The 15,329-nt window shown below is 40.4% G+C and overlaps 1 protein-coding gene across 3 annotated transcripts in view; it reads right to left on the bottom strand.

Annotated features, from left to right (window-relative positions):
* Positions 1 to 14,969, bottom strand: part of HRAS (HRas proto-oncogene, GTPase) — a 136,259-nt gene extending 121,290 nt beyond the window's left edge. For all 3 annotated transcript variants that reach the window (XM_083373960.1, XM_083373959.1, XM_083373958.1), the window contains exon 1: positions 14,532 to 14,969. The gene's annotated coding sequence lies outside the window, so the exon portion shown is untranslated. The remainder of the gene's footprint in view (positions 1 to 14,531) is intronic.
* Positions 14,970 to 15,329: the final 360 nt, after the last annotated feature.

Genomic DNA, 15,329 nt, shown 5'->3' with positions numbered 1-15,329 from the left:
AAGCTATCTTTGGAATCTCTCCTCCCTGAGTACTCAGACGAATGATATCATAGACACGTTCACACAGAAGAGAATTTGATACCCAGGAATCTAAAACAAGATGGAACTTTTCTGTATCCATAATGTCTCTTTCCTGTCACAATCAATTATTCTACTCCCTTTTTTCCTTCCTCACAATTTTCTGACTGACTTGAGTGAACAAACAAACACTGCTTTCTTGCAAGCCTAGATAATCTCTCTAAGTTAGCTCGGTTCTTGGTGAAGTCATAGACACTTATATGTAGCTTATTGGATATAATAAGTGACGATGCTGGGTTTTTTTCCAAAATGGTCAGAATTTTTTCCTTTTTCTTTTTAGTCTAGCCCGGACTTCCTGAATAGTATCCCACTTGAGCACTAACCAGGTTCACCACTGTTTAGTTTTTTCAGATCAACCAAGGTTGAGGAGATGCTACCACCAAACTGAGCTTCTTGAAAATATGAATAGTCACAGAACAAAACGTAGTACGGCTACCCATATGTATGGCACACTACTATGTTTGAATGTGCTTATTTTCAGGTAATTTTACACAGCACTGCAATCATAGTGTGAAATAAAAATCTGTTACAATTCTAAAACCAACCACCTTTCAAACTATGGTTATATGACAGAATGGAAACAGGAAACATCAACTTTGTATAGTGATTCATGAAGTATGGCATTATGATAAACTAGAGATGATTAAATGTCAGAAACATATTTTATTTCACTGCATTCATTTTTATAGGGAGCCAGAATGGTGTAGTGGTTAAGGCTATAAAACAGGAAACTGAATTCTAGTCCCACCTTAGGCATGAAAGCTGCCCATGACTTTGGGCCAATCATTCTCTCTAAGACCTAGGAAAACAGGCAATAAATAACAAACCATTTCTGAAATCTTGCCATGAAAACTACAGGGATTAGTCCAGGCAGTTGCTAGTAGTCAGCATTGATTCAAAAACACATATATAATATTCTTTTGCTTTGCTTCTAAACAGTAAATCACAATGAATAATTTCCATTATTTTCAGTGCAAACATTAAAATTATGTATGCTTTCACCATTTACTTATTTGTCATAACCATCATTCAATTATATCATTTACTCATTTATAGCATAACCCACATTAAATCAATTTCCCAAAGTTCTTTCTTTCCTAGTGTTTTATGAAATTATCTTTTAAAATCTCATCACTTTTTCTGCTTTTTAAAAACAGAAAATTATGGGTAGTCCATAACAGAGCCTGGAATTTCCATCGTAAATCATGGTGGTCATAACACAAAATACTGACATGACCAGACCTGATTTTATTACCTTTTTTTTGTGGCAGTCATTAAGCAAATGCCACACGCATTAAGCAAATCAATTTATTCCTATGGTATGAGCACTTTTTTTGCCGGAAACCAACTGAAAAGGCCAGAAACCCACAAAAACACATTGTAAATTGTGGTCACTTCACCATAAAATGCTACGACTGGCCACAAAGATGAGCAGGCTTCCAAGCACTCAAAATGCAGTCATGTGAGATGTGGAGTAGGCAGCCGTTGCGATCTGAAACTGGGTCGAAAGTAGCTACTGAAAGGTCCACTATAACTTCATACAGTCGCTACACAACTGTTACTTGCACACAATATTTCTTGATTCCATTTAGTTATAAATATTGCTTATTTTATGTTTATGTTACAGATATAAGCCATCGTTTCCATTCTGCCTCCCAGCTGCACAATACATTAGTCTCGGCCATCATGCTGTTCCCCTGATGGTTTGGAAGTATAACAGCCCTCCTACTCAGCATGGCTAATGGTGAGGAATTCTGTATTCAGCCTCAACATACATAAACTGGTAGATTCTATTGGGAAGTTCTTGATATCAATAAGAATCTTTTATCATATGTGCTCAGTTAGTATGATACTATATTATGAAGATATTGCTCTGTAATTCTAACACAAGAGTAGCAAACTGGTATTCTCCAGAAATTCAGGACTCACAAATCCTTTGAGATGAATTAGGTTTACAGTACTTAAAATTTTCCTTCAACTTATGAGGTACATTAAAACACATTATAAAAATCTTGTGCTACATTTTGAACTGGATATAGTTTAGTAGCTATTCAGTAGTTTATAGCTGAAGATGTACCTGCACCTTCAACCTTTTTTATTTTCTAACCCTAAAAGTTCTTTGAAGCATACCTGTGATTATCTTCAATCCGGTTAACTTCAAACAACTGAAGCACAATGCAAAAAGAAAAAGAAAAAGTCAGTCAGTCATGGTCCTGCATTAAATTTTGCTGGCCTTGAAATGAATGATACACTTCATCCAGTCCACTAAGAGGGAACAAGATAAATGGCTAAGATTCCATCACTCACATTGTTAGTTTACTGCCTGGCTGGAATTTCTCTCATCATATGCATAAAAAAGGGGGAAAAATCTGAGCAATTCCTATGAGAACCACACTACAAAGTCACCAAGTCACCTTTCCTCTTTTAAAAACTGTGAAGTTGAGGATCAGAAGGCAAGTAAGAGAACTATAAGTGAAATAACACAAGCTCTGCAAAACTGCAATAAACAGTATTAGCTTCTTTGATCCAGTCCCGCTGCAGAACCAGAAATATAGAAATAACTCAACTCTCATTCAGAGTCAATGTTATGGGGACACACAGACCTGGGATATTCCCGAACTGTTGGAAAATTTTCATGTGCAGGTATCCTGAATTCCCGAACATGTCTAAAACACTGTTCTCAAATATTCTAAAAATCTCATTTTAGCATGTTTTGTTTCTATTGTAATATCTGTTCACGCTGAGAAAGCAAATGAAATGTCCATTCTAGCATTTATGAAAATAATTCTGTAAGCTTCTATATTGCCCAGTTCTTATTATTCTGTTTAGATTAGTGAATATTTAGGGTTTTTTTTTAAAAAGGTTTTCTGGAATTATACCTTCAGTTAATGTAGATTATTGATTTTCTTGAGTAGTCATCCATTTCCCATGTATTATATTTGCTTGTAAATATTTGCATATGATTCTCAGTGTTTTGCAGTATCATTATAAAAATCTTATATTCCTCGGCAAAGATTTAATATACTGGGAGATACTTAATCCTTTCAAAATGAAGGTTTATGTAAAACTACCCTATAGAGAATTCCTTGCCTATTGTCTTTTTTAATATGAATATCTGCTCCCAAACAGTTTTCTTTCAGATGTGTTGATAACTCCCATAACCCCCAGTTAGTAAGGTGGAAGTTGTAGTCAAACCTAACTAGGAGGAGTAAGATTGTGGAAGGTTGCTATGTATTGTTGGGGTTCTAAATATTGCTCACACAATAAGTTCTATGCATAAGTTTTAATCTCTCTCTCTCTCTCTCTCTCTCTCTCTCTCTCTCTCTCTCTCTCTCTCTCTCTCTCTCTCTCTCTCTCTCTCTTTGTATAAATACTACATCCTGCCCCATCCTCTTTGTAAACAAGACAAGCTGCATACAGCCTGCTGGAATCTTTACTTTTGCCATGTGCTTTTTCAATCTCCAATATTTGGTTTTGCTTTATTTGATTCTGCTTTATTTTTAAGACTGGAAAAACATTTCAGTCAGGATAATTTTGATTATAGATTATTGGTTCTCGCATGCGTGATTCCAAGTTGCAGTAACAGGAAAGAAAAAAAAATCCACTGCCCAGATCACTACAGAACTATGCCAAGAACCACCGCAATTTCAAGTAGCTCCTACCATTTACACAAGAGCAGCACTAGGCTGCAACCAGCACCACGTTTGTTTTGACGATGCTACTGGGTTTCTGTATGTCCTATAGAGTACAGCTTGGATGCTGTATTCAAATGGTGCGGAATGGGTAATTTCCTACCAGCTCCAACTTTTTCCTTACTCTATCTCCTATGATTCCCCTCCTGTCTTTGGGGAATTTCCCTCCTCAATTGTTCCTTTATCATTCATTTACGAAACAGTCAGTGTGATGAGGGCAGCTGAAGGATAAAGAGCTGGGCCAAGCACATTTTTTTTTTGCATAGTCCAGCTGGCAGGTGAGAGGTGGACTCCAACCTTCCCATAAAACTGTACATGTCAGTTACTGATAGACTTTTATTTTTTTTATAGAACTAAAAACTAGAACTCACTTTGCTTCAGAACTGCTCATACAAATTGTGTTATCCAGCCTCTAGCAATGATCTTTTTTTCTGGACACTTAGTTAGGGTGTGAGATTCAGTTACTGGGCTGATTTACATATAAGCCACAATAGCTGTAGTTTTAGCTTAACATGTTATACAAATTTATTTAAGCAGATTGTAAAGTCAAAAAGATATCCAAGAAGGCGGCCCTGAACCACCTCTGCATTCTGCAAAAAAAAATATTAGTTGGATATGTTTACAAAGTCATCAACAATTGAACTTGATTTGATAATTTTGTATTTTTATCTTGACTGCAGAAGAGTTCCACACTAGTGACTTATGCCATGTATTCATTGGATTAATACTTGACCCATTATCAACATTATATTATACTAACTAGAATAACACACTGACATGTACAATCCAGGAGTTATTGAACTTATGAGAAACTGTAGCCACAATGCTATCAAATTTAATATTACATATTATGTAGCAGTCATATTTTACTTCAAAAGAGGATATTACTATAAAATAAGGAATCTGCTAGAAAAAAAGGAAATGGAAAGGAAAAATCAAAAGAACCAAGTATGAGGGTGAAGGTTTGTTCTCCAAGCTTGTGGGTTGGTTTCTGAACGGTAATAAAGATGTTACCTAGCCTGGTAACAAAACGTTCGGAAACCAACCCACAACCTCGGAGAACGAACCCTCATCCTACATTCGCGCTACAGATATTCACCACTATTGCAGAACCAAGTATCTTGAGAATACTCAAAATTACAATGACAAAAGCTCAGGTAGAATTTGAATTACAGATAATAAAAGTATTACAAAAACACAAAAACTCTGGCTATGAAACAGCTAGAGAGATTTATTAGAGAAAAGAATATGTTCTTTTAGAAAATGAAGAAAATTGTCTAAGTTATTATCGTTTTCCTTGTCCTTTTGTTTAAAGAAAAAAGCAAAGTTATACAAGGAAAATCCAAAAATTAACAAGATAAATAAATTTTGAAAACAAAATCTGAAATAATGCTAAGAGCAATTATTGTGAGAGAAAAAAGCAAAAGTAACCGAAAGAGCTTTATATTTATAGAAGAGAAGAGAAGAGAAGAGAAGAGAAGAGAAGAGAAGATGGAAGGGATCTTGGAGGTCTTCTAGTCCAGCCCCCTGCTCTAGCATGAGAACCTATACCATCTCAGACAAGTGACTTGTCTAGCCTCTTCTTAAAAACCTCCAGTGATGGAGCGCCCACGATTTCTGGGGGCAAGCTATTCCACCAATTAATTGTCCTCACTGTTAGGAAATACCTCCTTAATTCCAGCTTGATTCTCTCTTTGATCAGTTAGTTCTCAACTTACAACCACATCGGGACTAGAACCTCAATTGCTTTGCAAGGTGATCAGTGAGTCACACCCAGCTTTTTTTTCGCTGTGGTTGTTAAGCGTATCACCATACTTGTTAAGTTAATCACACAATCATTAAACAAATCCAGTTTTCCCCATTGATTTTGCTTCTTGGAAGCCCACTAGGGAGATCGGAAATGGCAACCATAGGATCCTGGGACACTACAATCATTGTAAATACTTGGCTGAATGCCAAGTACCTGAATTTTGAATCAGGTGACCACAGGGACACTACAACGGTCACAAGTGTGAGAATTGGTTGTCACTTTTCTCAGCATGGTCATAACTTTGAATGGTCACTAAATAAATAGTGGTAAGTTGATGACTACTTGCAATTGTCTTAAAATGGCACAACCAATTCAGTACAAACAAGCTTGTCCAATGTGGTAAAATAAAATTTATTTATAAGTTTGATTGCTGATTGATCAGGTTCCAAGGACAATAGTGGATGAATCTGATGAAACCATCAAATCCATGTGCTGCTATTCTGAAAATGGCATACATGTAGTCCTCAACTTATGACCAGAATTGAGCCCAAAATTTCTGTTGCTAAGTGAGATATTTGTGAGTTTTGCCCCGTTTTACAACCTTTCTTGTTACTGTTTTTAAGTGAATCTGTCTTCCCCATTGATTCCTTGTCAGAAGGTGACCATATGACCCGAGGACTCTGCAACCATCATAAATAAAAGTCAGTTGCCAAGCATACTGTTACTCGTAACAGTAAAAAATGGTTATAAGCAGGGCTTTTTTTCTCATTTTTTCTCAGAACGGCGTTCCGGCACCTTTTTTTGCAAAAAAAAAAAAAAAGCTCCCTCTATTGGCTTTATGAGTAGGCAATCTTGGCTCTTTTTTATGACTCGTGGACTTCAACTCCCAGAAATCCTGAGCCAGCCATGCTGAGGGGAAAGAGAGAGGTTTCCAAGCTGAGCCATGCTGGCTCAGGAATTCTGGGAGTTGAAGTCCTTGAGTCATAAAAGAGCCAAGGTTGCCTACTCTGCACTAGAGGAGGACATTAAAATTATTTACAAGGTTACTTCTTTAGGAACTAAACTTTTAGAATCTAAAACAGCTAATTCAAAAAAGCCAACAGGAAAGAACTTCACATTTTTCATCTGCTTCTGTCTTTTGGAAGGTAAAATTAGATAACAAAATAATCTATTTCCTATGTTAACATCTCTGCAATGAAATCAATAAAGGTAATAGGAAGGAAGTGAAACATTTTTCTCAAAGTAATATGTCTAATTTAGCTGATTCTAGAAAAAAATAGTATCTTTTGTACACTCTTGAAAACTATTTGAATCTATAACCATCTATTACAACTAAACCACTTTAAATTAAACAATTCTTAAGAATGAAATATTCTTAATTTGGACTTTACTTTTACTGTTTGTACTGTTGTGTGTTTTGAAAAATAGATTATTTAGAATCCAGTTATGTTGCACTTCAGTCTTTAATAATTAACATAGTATATACATAACAATATATGATGTTTTCCATGATGAGCTTAACATCAATAACAACATTTATTAAAAAGGCTAAAATAATTTCTGGTGGTATTATTTGTACATTAAATTTTTGTTTAATCACAATCTTTCACTGTTCACATTCGGGACAAGCAGAATCCTAGCAAAAGACATATGTGCATAAGTGTAGTCAGTAGCATATGCCTTTTTAAAAATATCAAACATGCAAAGAAACAAAAATAAGTCCAAAATATCTGTATTACATCCAGAAGTGCTAACTTTGCAACCAATATTTTTCATCCATAACTATGGCACCCTAAGGATACCTGCATACATGCAAATGCTTCTCTGGGATCAGTAATGCAGCAGGGATTGCTTTTTCCTTCCAGTAACATTGCTGTGAAATACCAAACACAGCCTTGAGAATTCCAATGTTTGTTACAAATTTTTCTGGATGTGGTTGGAAAGAGGCTGTTTGGCGCCAGAGACCACTGCCACGAGGAACACAGCTCTGGGTCGGGGTTCGAAGCAGCTCCGGGTAGGGGCTCAGCACAGGCCGCGGCGTGGCAACTGCAGGGAGGGGAATCCCCATGGCGGCTGTGGGGAGGGGAATCCCCATGGCATGTGGCTCCGAGCCGCAGGTGCAAAGGACGGGCGGCGACGCCATAGCAAGACACTGGCATCGCTCCCAATGACAGCACCTCTGAGTTCCGGCACCTTTTTTTTTAAAGAAAAAAAGCACTGGTTATAAGTCACTTTTTTCAGTGCCGTTGTAACTTCAAATGGTCACTAAATGAACGGCTGTAAGTCGAGGACTAACTGTATTACATTTTTATGATAACTAGGAAAGCAATATAATGATGTCTTTTTGTAATATATATAGCAAAACTATGCAATGAATACTACAGAAAGGTGTGATCAATGCACTTTTTAAAGTATATGGGTGCTAGAAAATGGCAACCAAAACCAACAGATTAAAGCAAAAGCCTAAATAAAGGCAAAGAAAAGAACATGGCAAGAAAGTTTAATGTCATGCTTCTCTTCTTCACTCAGAATAAAAATACACTTCATTTTTTCCAGTGAAGCTGAAAGGAGAGAAATTCACAATAGACAGAAGAACAATGTCTTCGCATACAGAAAGCAACATTTTGAAATTCATTACAAACTGTGTAGTACCACCAATATTGGAAACTGCATGGCTTCCATACCTATGACAGGAGATTCAGCCTACCGATGGTGTGATTCAGCTGGTTTGCACCACTTCAGCAGAACCGGTAGCTACTTTTTTGTTGCCTGGGCCCAGAATGGACTTCCAGAAGCGGTATCCACACAGAAAACCGGTTGTTCACATATTTGAATCCCACCACTGGCCACATAGGTCCTCTTACAACCACACCTGCTTTAGAACTCTTCATAAAAAATTATCTGGCAACTGTAGGAATAGAACACTAAACTAGGTAAACCTTTCATCTGATCCATAATAGCTTAATTTATTTTTTTTCTGCAGAGTAATAATTGTGTGTAAAATATTGTCATCAATATTTTAACCAATTAAAAGTTGGTTGAAAAGTTCTACATGATTTGTCATCCCCTATGTTATCCATGGAATGATCTCTCTGATGTCCATGCGCTTTCCTTTTCCTTTCATGGCTTCTCACTTCCATAAAAACTCCAGCTAATTAAAAACGTGTCTGGTATGGTTAAAAGATTGGATAACTTTAAAAAATTCAAGGCTATTAGACCTCGAAGGTTTTGATTTGAGATTTGACTGGCATGCCTATCTGTGGTACGACAAAGTAAAAGTTAACGCTGGTTTTAAGTTTCATCCTCTTAGGCCAGACATGTCAAACACAAGGCCTGGGGGCCAGATGCGGCCAGCGAAGTGGTTTCATACGGCCCGCGAAGCCATCCTGGAAACAGTGAGGGAACGGGCCCCACTGCCTTGGCCCTGGCCCAGAGACCCTCCTTCTGCCAGAGACCCTCAGATCTGTCCCACTCCTGCCCAGGCCCCCATAGGCACCCTTGATGAGAACGATGTAGAGCTGGCCATGCCCACCCAGCAGGCCATACGCACTCTAGTCACGCCCACCCAGTAGGCCACACCCACCCAGGCCATACCCACCCGGCCCCCTGAGGGCAACCGCAATGCTGATGCGACCCTCAATGAAATTGAGTTTGACACCCCTGTCCTAGGCAATCGATTGCATATGCATGGTGGAAGTATCAAAGATTAGCTGATAAAGTGCCACTTTGGTTATCACCTCAGGAAGCGCTACATAGAACAGAGATGATTTCGGAATGTAAATGGATCACCTCAGGAAGCGCTACATAGAACAGAGATGATTTCGGAATGTAAATGGATGACATATCAAGACTTGAAAAAGAAGGATTTCAGATAAAGACAAGAGAACAACTAATGAGTGAAGGATTTGTGTTATTATAGCATTTTTGAAAGATTTAAATTTGATTAAAAAAGTTTTGTATACACAGGAACTAAATCTGTATTGGACGTTAATTTATGTTCTATAGATGACCACTTGATTTCTGAAGTATATAAAATGTTACTTATGATGAACCTAGAAGATGAATAGGTTAAAGACTGTATGGTAAAATGGGCAAATATTTTTGGTATAATATAATGCTAGATAAATAGGAGAATGTCTGGATGAATGGACTAAAATTCACATTAAACTATAGTTTGAAAAAAACTTTTACAAAATGATGTATTGTTGGTATTTGACCTCAGATACACTAGTGAAAATGTATAAAGGGATTTCTAATAAATGCTGGCAATGTAATCAAAATCCAGGTTCGTTTTATCATATGTGGTGGTCTTGCAAATATGTGATAACATACCAAATAAACAACAATGCAAAAATATTTAAGATATAAATATTAATGAAACCTGAAGCTTTTCTTTTAGGCATGATGGACAAGCCAATTGAAAAACAATTTGGGGTGCTATTCCTTCACATGGTGATGGCTGGGAAGATTGTACTTGCCAAACACTGGAAAGAAAAAGCAATGCCGACTATTGAAGAATGGATTTTGAAATTGGCTGAACTAGCAGAAATGGCAAAATTAACTGCTTTGATTAGAGATAATGGACTACTAGACAGCTCTATAAGAGACTGGAAACCGTTTGTGGACTTTCTATGTGCTAAATATAATAACATCGGTTAACAGAGGGATTTGAAGATTAGTGCAATGTTTAGCTCAACCTGTTTACTTTTTCTTCTTTCTTCGTGTGTGTGTGTGTGTGTGTGTGTGTGTGTGAAAGATGAGGAGAATTTATTTTTCTTTTTTTTCAGCACCCAATGAGGGTGGGTCCTACTTGTTAAATGTGAAATTTAATTGACTACTTTTTCTTCTTTTGTACACTACTCTTTTCTTTATTGTTTTAGAATTGAATGTATGATTTTGTTTTGTTTCATTTTGTTTTGTATTTTATTCTCTATGATAAAACTAACAACAAAACAACAACAATTATAATGTTTTGGTTGAGTTATCAGGCTGAACTGTAACCCACGGTGGCCGGGTTTTATTATTCAGCTTAAGTTAAATAGTCAATTTAGGGCTTAGGAGCATGCACTTTTTATATTTTGAAAAACTCAATAAATATGTAGCCACACATTTATTCTTTTATCCATAAATATTCATTTCCTAGCATTTATTTTGAAGAAATTTTCATTATTCAAACTTTGCATTTAGTTATTAAATTTTTATAGCTGCCCATCTGAGACAATGATTCTGGGTGGCTTACAATTCAAAAAAATATATTACAATTAAAACACTAATTTTTTGAAACAATAAAAACATCAAATAAATACAAGTATTTTAGTGCCTATGGCAGTGATGGTGAACCTTTTAGAGACCGAGTGCCCAAACTCCAACCCAAAACCTACTTATGTATTGTCAGGTGCCAGGTGGGCGTGGCCTATTGAGTGGGTGTGGCCCATTGGGTGGGCATGGCTGCAGTAGTAACTGCAGACTGGGTGGGACTAAAAGTTCAACCAATCAACTCCAACTTTGCAAGATCTTTTTTTCCCCGCGAGAAGTTGAAATTGATTGATTGATCCTTTTTTTTTCTTGCACATGGCAGCGGAGGCCTAAAGCGAAAAGGTTTTATAAAACCCATCTGAAGGCCTAGGACTGGGGCGACGGCGTGTGTGCCCACAGAGAGGGCTCTGCGTGCCACCTGTGGCACCTGTGCCATAGGTTCGCCACCACAGGCCTATGGAATTTAATAAGCTCATATGCCCCCATCTGAGGCCTAATCATTCACACTAACTTCCAATAAAACAGTTCTTGATACATAATATTAAGACGGAACTCCCTATAATGTCCATCATATAAAATTATGAAAAGTAAATGTTAACACCACCTCACTTTTTTAAAAACAATCCTTTCATTGCTTTTCTGTGAAAATGAACAGGCTTTCTCTCTTAAGTTCAAATATCAATATATGCTTTTGGAGGAAGAAGAGCAGCACAAAAATAAAATTAGTAACAATAGCCTTAGCTATATTTTATTACAGTAACGAAAAATGTTCACTATTGAGGAAATTCAAGTTAGGATTCAGTTCAACTACAGCCATGGATATACCTTCTTTCATCATCAAGAAATTCAATTACCAATTGGGGTTAAAGGATAAGATTTAAAAGTGCAAAACTGTGTTTTTTATACAGAAGCAAGACTCTTCCAACCAAGTTCCTACATCCTTCATGATGCCGAGGGGTTTGACCACATGAAATTGTAGCAAAATAATGACCAATTCTACTCAATTATCAAAGAACACCTTATTTTCAACTGGTTTTCAACATGCTTTTTTCATTCTCTGATCATTATTTCTAAGTGATATCAACAGAAAGATGGTGTTCACAAATTAGTTAAGTGGATTTGCCATTCACAAACTCATTTCTTGCACTTAATGGATGCACATAGGGACTCAGTATAGGAGAGCTGTGGGAATATTAACATACATATGCACATTTAGGGATATGAGACCCAGTCTGGTCTAGCGGTTAAGGCATTAAGCTAGAACCCAGGAGACCGAGTTCTAGTCCCGCTTTAGGCATGAAATCTGCCTGGGTGACTCTGGACCAGTCACTCACTCTTAGCCCATGATGTCAGATGCAGATAACAAGCCAATCACTCAATCCCTGTAGCAACCAAAGAATCAATAGTAGGTTGATCTGAAAAAAGGGAACCCTGCATTTGTGTGGGGGGGTGGGGGTGGAACTAGGAAGAAAAAGAGAAAAAAATGCATACTTGGGGTGTAGCTTCATTTTTCCTGAGCCTTTATCCAACACTGCTGCTAAAGGATAGCTCATTTAACATTCCCAGAGGAAACCCTTTCCAGAATTTCATCTGACTGATGGTCTACTACACAGCTAAGTGTGCAGGGTGAACATCATGACATAAGTGGAGCTATACCTGTTTCCAAGGGTGGGGCTTTCAGGTGGGCTCTGATTTAGGAGACAGAGCCAATGAAAGCCAGTGCATGCCTTGGTCAGAGGATTGATCCTGCTGCCTAGAATGACTTGTCTTTAAGCAACAGCATGTGAGCCTCTCCCACCTGCTTCCCAAGGAAATAAACACATTCCCCCCAGTTTAGCTCAAGGACAGATGAAAACATGCTTAAAACACTCAAGAATTACCAATCTGTTTTAAAATACAGCAAACACACACACCCATACACCCATACAACAAGCCAGCTTACACGATAGGGGGAAGACAACATTCACATCCATGAAGCACAAAATTATTGAAGCCCCTGGGCAAATTAAGCAGCTGGAGATTTCTCTCCCATTTACCAAGAGGAAGCATTCCCAGGACCTATTTTCAAGTGACAGTTTGTAAACCTGGGAGTGGCATCAACTAGCAAGGAAGGAAGCCATGTTAACCCCTCCTCAATCAGTACCTAATCATAACAAAAGACTACTATAGGCTGCGAAGTAACAGAAGATCAGAGGAAAGGATTAAGAATCCCAAAGGGGCAGAAAGGACCATTCCACATTAAACACTGCAGCTCATGGCCTTTTCCTTTCAAAGTCTTCCAAAACTATATAATGCAGATTATTCATGTGTGTACATGTCCAAACAAGGATCTTAATCTGCCCGCTGCCTCAGCAGCTGTGAACAAAACTTACTTCACTATTCTCTCTCAGACCACTCCCTAAACTGCGTGACAGGAAAAAAGAAAAGTGCAATCAAAACCCACAACTACCTACAGTTTGGGCAAAAGACCCAAAGAGAACACCACTGGAAGAGGAAAAAACCGATGGATAAAGAAAATATCACAATTTAGAATTGGTTGCTTGTAGAAGATGCAACCACTGGCACTCCTATTATTCAGGCGCCGCCACCCCCAGCCCCCATCCCCGGCGCTGACAGGAAGTGTTTACAGAAAGCACAGTCACAATATAGCTGGGAACAGAGACAGGCAAGCAGGTGGTGGTCACCCTTCCCGTTCCCGAGCCCCCCAAAACCCATCCGATTCTCCCGGGCAAGCAACAATTCCCAGCTCTAGAAAAACGCTGAGCCGGTGAACTTCCTCGCGCCAAGATGTGCCGGTCCACAGTCTAATATTAGCGCCTGCGAGGCGGCGGCTGTTGCTACTAGACCAGGAAAGCGCCGGGAGGGGGGGGGGGGTAAACCGGAGAGCGTGTTGTCACACACCATCCTTGGACACGCCTCGCCCCTTTTGCACAGCGTTGCACGCAGGGCTTTTCTTAAGCCGTAGAGCCATCCCTGCGTCGAATTTGCACTTTGGCATTTGGATTTCACAAGCGGACGGTTAACGAGGAGGAGCCCGGAGCTCCAGAATGAAACACACGCCCGGCAGAATCCAAGCCACCCTTCAGCCTCCCTGCGATCTCCCTAACTAACGTCCCTCGACTGACAATCAGACACACCCCATAATAGCCGCCTTCTCGCACACGAGGCTGTTCCCCTGACAAGACGCGATCGCGGGGTCTTCCCTGCTTGTATACCGACGACCGCCTCCCACGTTGCTTTTGGCCGAGGGAAGCCACCACCTCCCAAACCGATAGCCTTCCCATTCTCTACTTACGGTAGCAATGAGGAGGGTGGTGGTGGTGGTGGTGATGATGCCGATAACCTACGGAGAGGGAGGCTGGCCTTTACACCCCACTTCAGAGATTCGGGTTACAACTGCTGCGGCGGCGGCTTCAGCCAAGATCCAGGGAACGAGACGTTCTACAACCCGCCTTCCCTCCCCCATTTTGACTCCTAAAAGCCAAAATGCAACTAACAGCTCCGCACAGGGCTTCCCTGGGGCGCGCCGTGCGAACCACTGCAGGACCTCCGGCTATTACACTCCGCACCTTCCATATTCCCCAACGGCAACGAGCTGAACCGGAGAACCACCCACAGCTCCGCAGGCGCTTCGTTGCCGCCTTTCCGAGTGCTGCGAAGGGATTACTTACACAGGTGAGCCGAACCCAGCTTCGGAGAACCTGCCTCTAGCCCAAAAAACTGCATTAAGAATCGGAGGAGGAAGCTCTACTTACTAGTTTACAGCCTGCGAGGTTTTCCTTGCAAACCAGAAAAGCCAAGCCGCCTTTTCCTAGAGATTTTTATTTATTTCTTTCTTTTTAAAAAAAAAAAGAAGAAGAAGAAGGAAGCGGGCGAGGAAACGCAAAGTTTGCACGGTGACTGGAAAGAGAGGAGAGACTCCGCGTCCCCCTCCGCCGCAGACGGGCTGCTCTTAAGTCAATGCTCCGTTGGTCCGACGCAACGGCGAACTTTCCACCTCGCCGGCGGAGGAGCCCCGTGTTTCCAGCGCCCTCCCCGCATTGGGCACCCAGCACTGAGGCACCCGCTCCGCCCGGGTAGCGCCGTGACGGCGGCTTGGACAATGTGTGCGCGGCAAAGCCAGCCCCGAGCAGCGGGCGGCACACGCCCAAACGCCGCTCGCCGCCCACTCGTCACTCGCAACCTCCCGGAGCAGCTGATAGGCGCTCCCGCTTAACCTTCGGGCGCCGGGCGGCGGCTCCCCCCACTCCTCCGACCTCGTGGTCGGCTGCGAGACACGTCAATCAATCCCAGAGCAACCTTCTCCCTCGGCCCCGCCCGCTGCTGTGTTGCTGCTGCTGCTCCGGCCTGGGCTTTCGGAGGGCGGCCGAGGGGTTGGAGGAGGAGGGAGGAAATGGGTGTAGCGAGCTGGAAGGAGGGAGTCGCCCCTCGCAAGGCTTATTTTTAGAGTCTGCTGCTTCCTCCAGGCAAATAAAGCGTCCTCCTCCTTCTCCTCCTCCTCTGCCGGGATGAGGAGATGCGCGCCCTCCCTTCCTCCTGAGGTAAATATTCCA

Source organism: Vipera ursinii, assembly GCF_947247035.1.
Source record: "Vipera ursinii genome assembly, chromosome: 1".
NCBI classification, from domain to species: Eukaryota; Metazoa; Chordata; class Lepidosauria; order Squamata; family Viperidae; genus Vipera; species Vipera ursinii.
The sequence above is the reverse complement of the archived record's forward strand: the minus strand, read 5'-3'. Positions and strand labels throughout refer to the sequence as shown.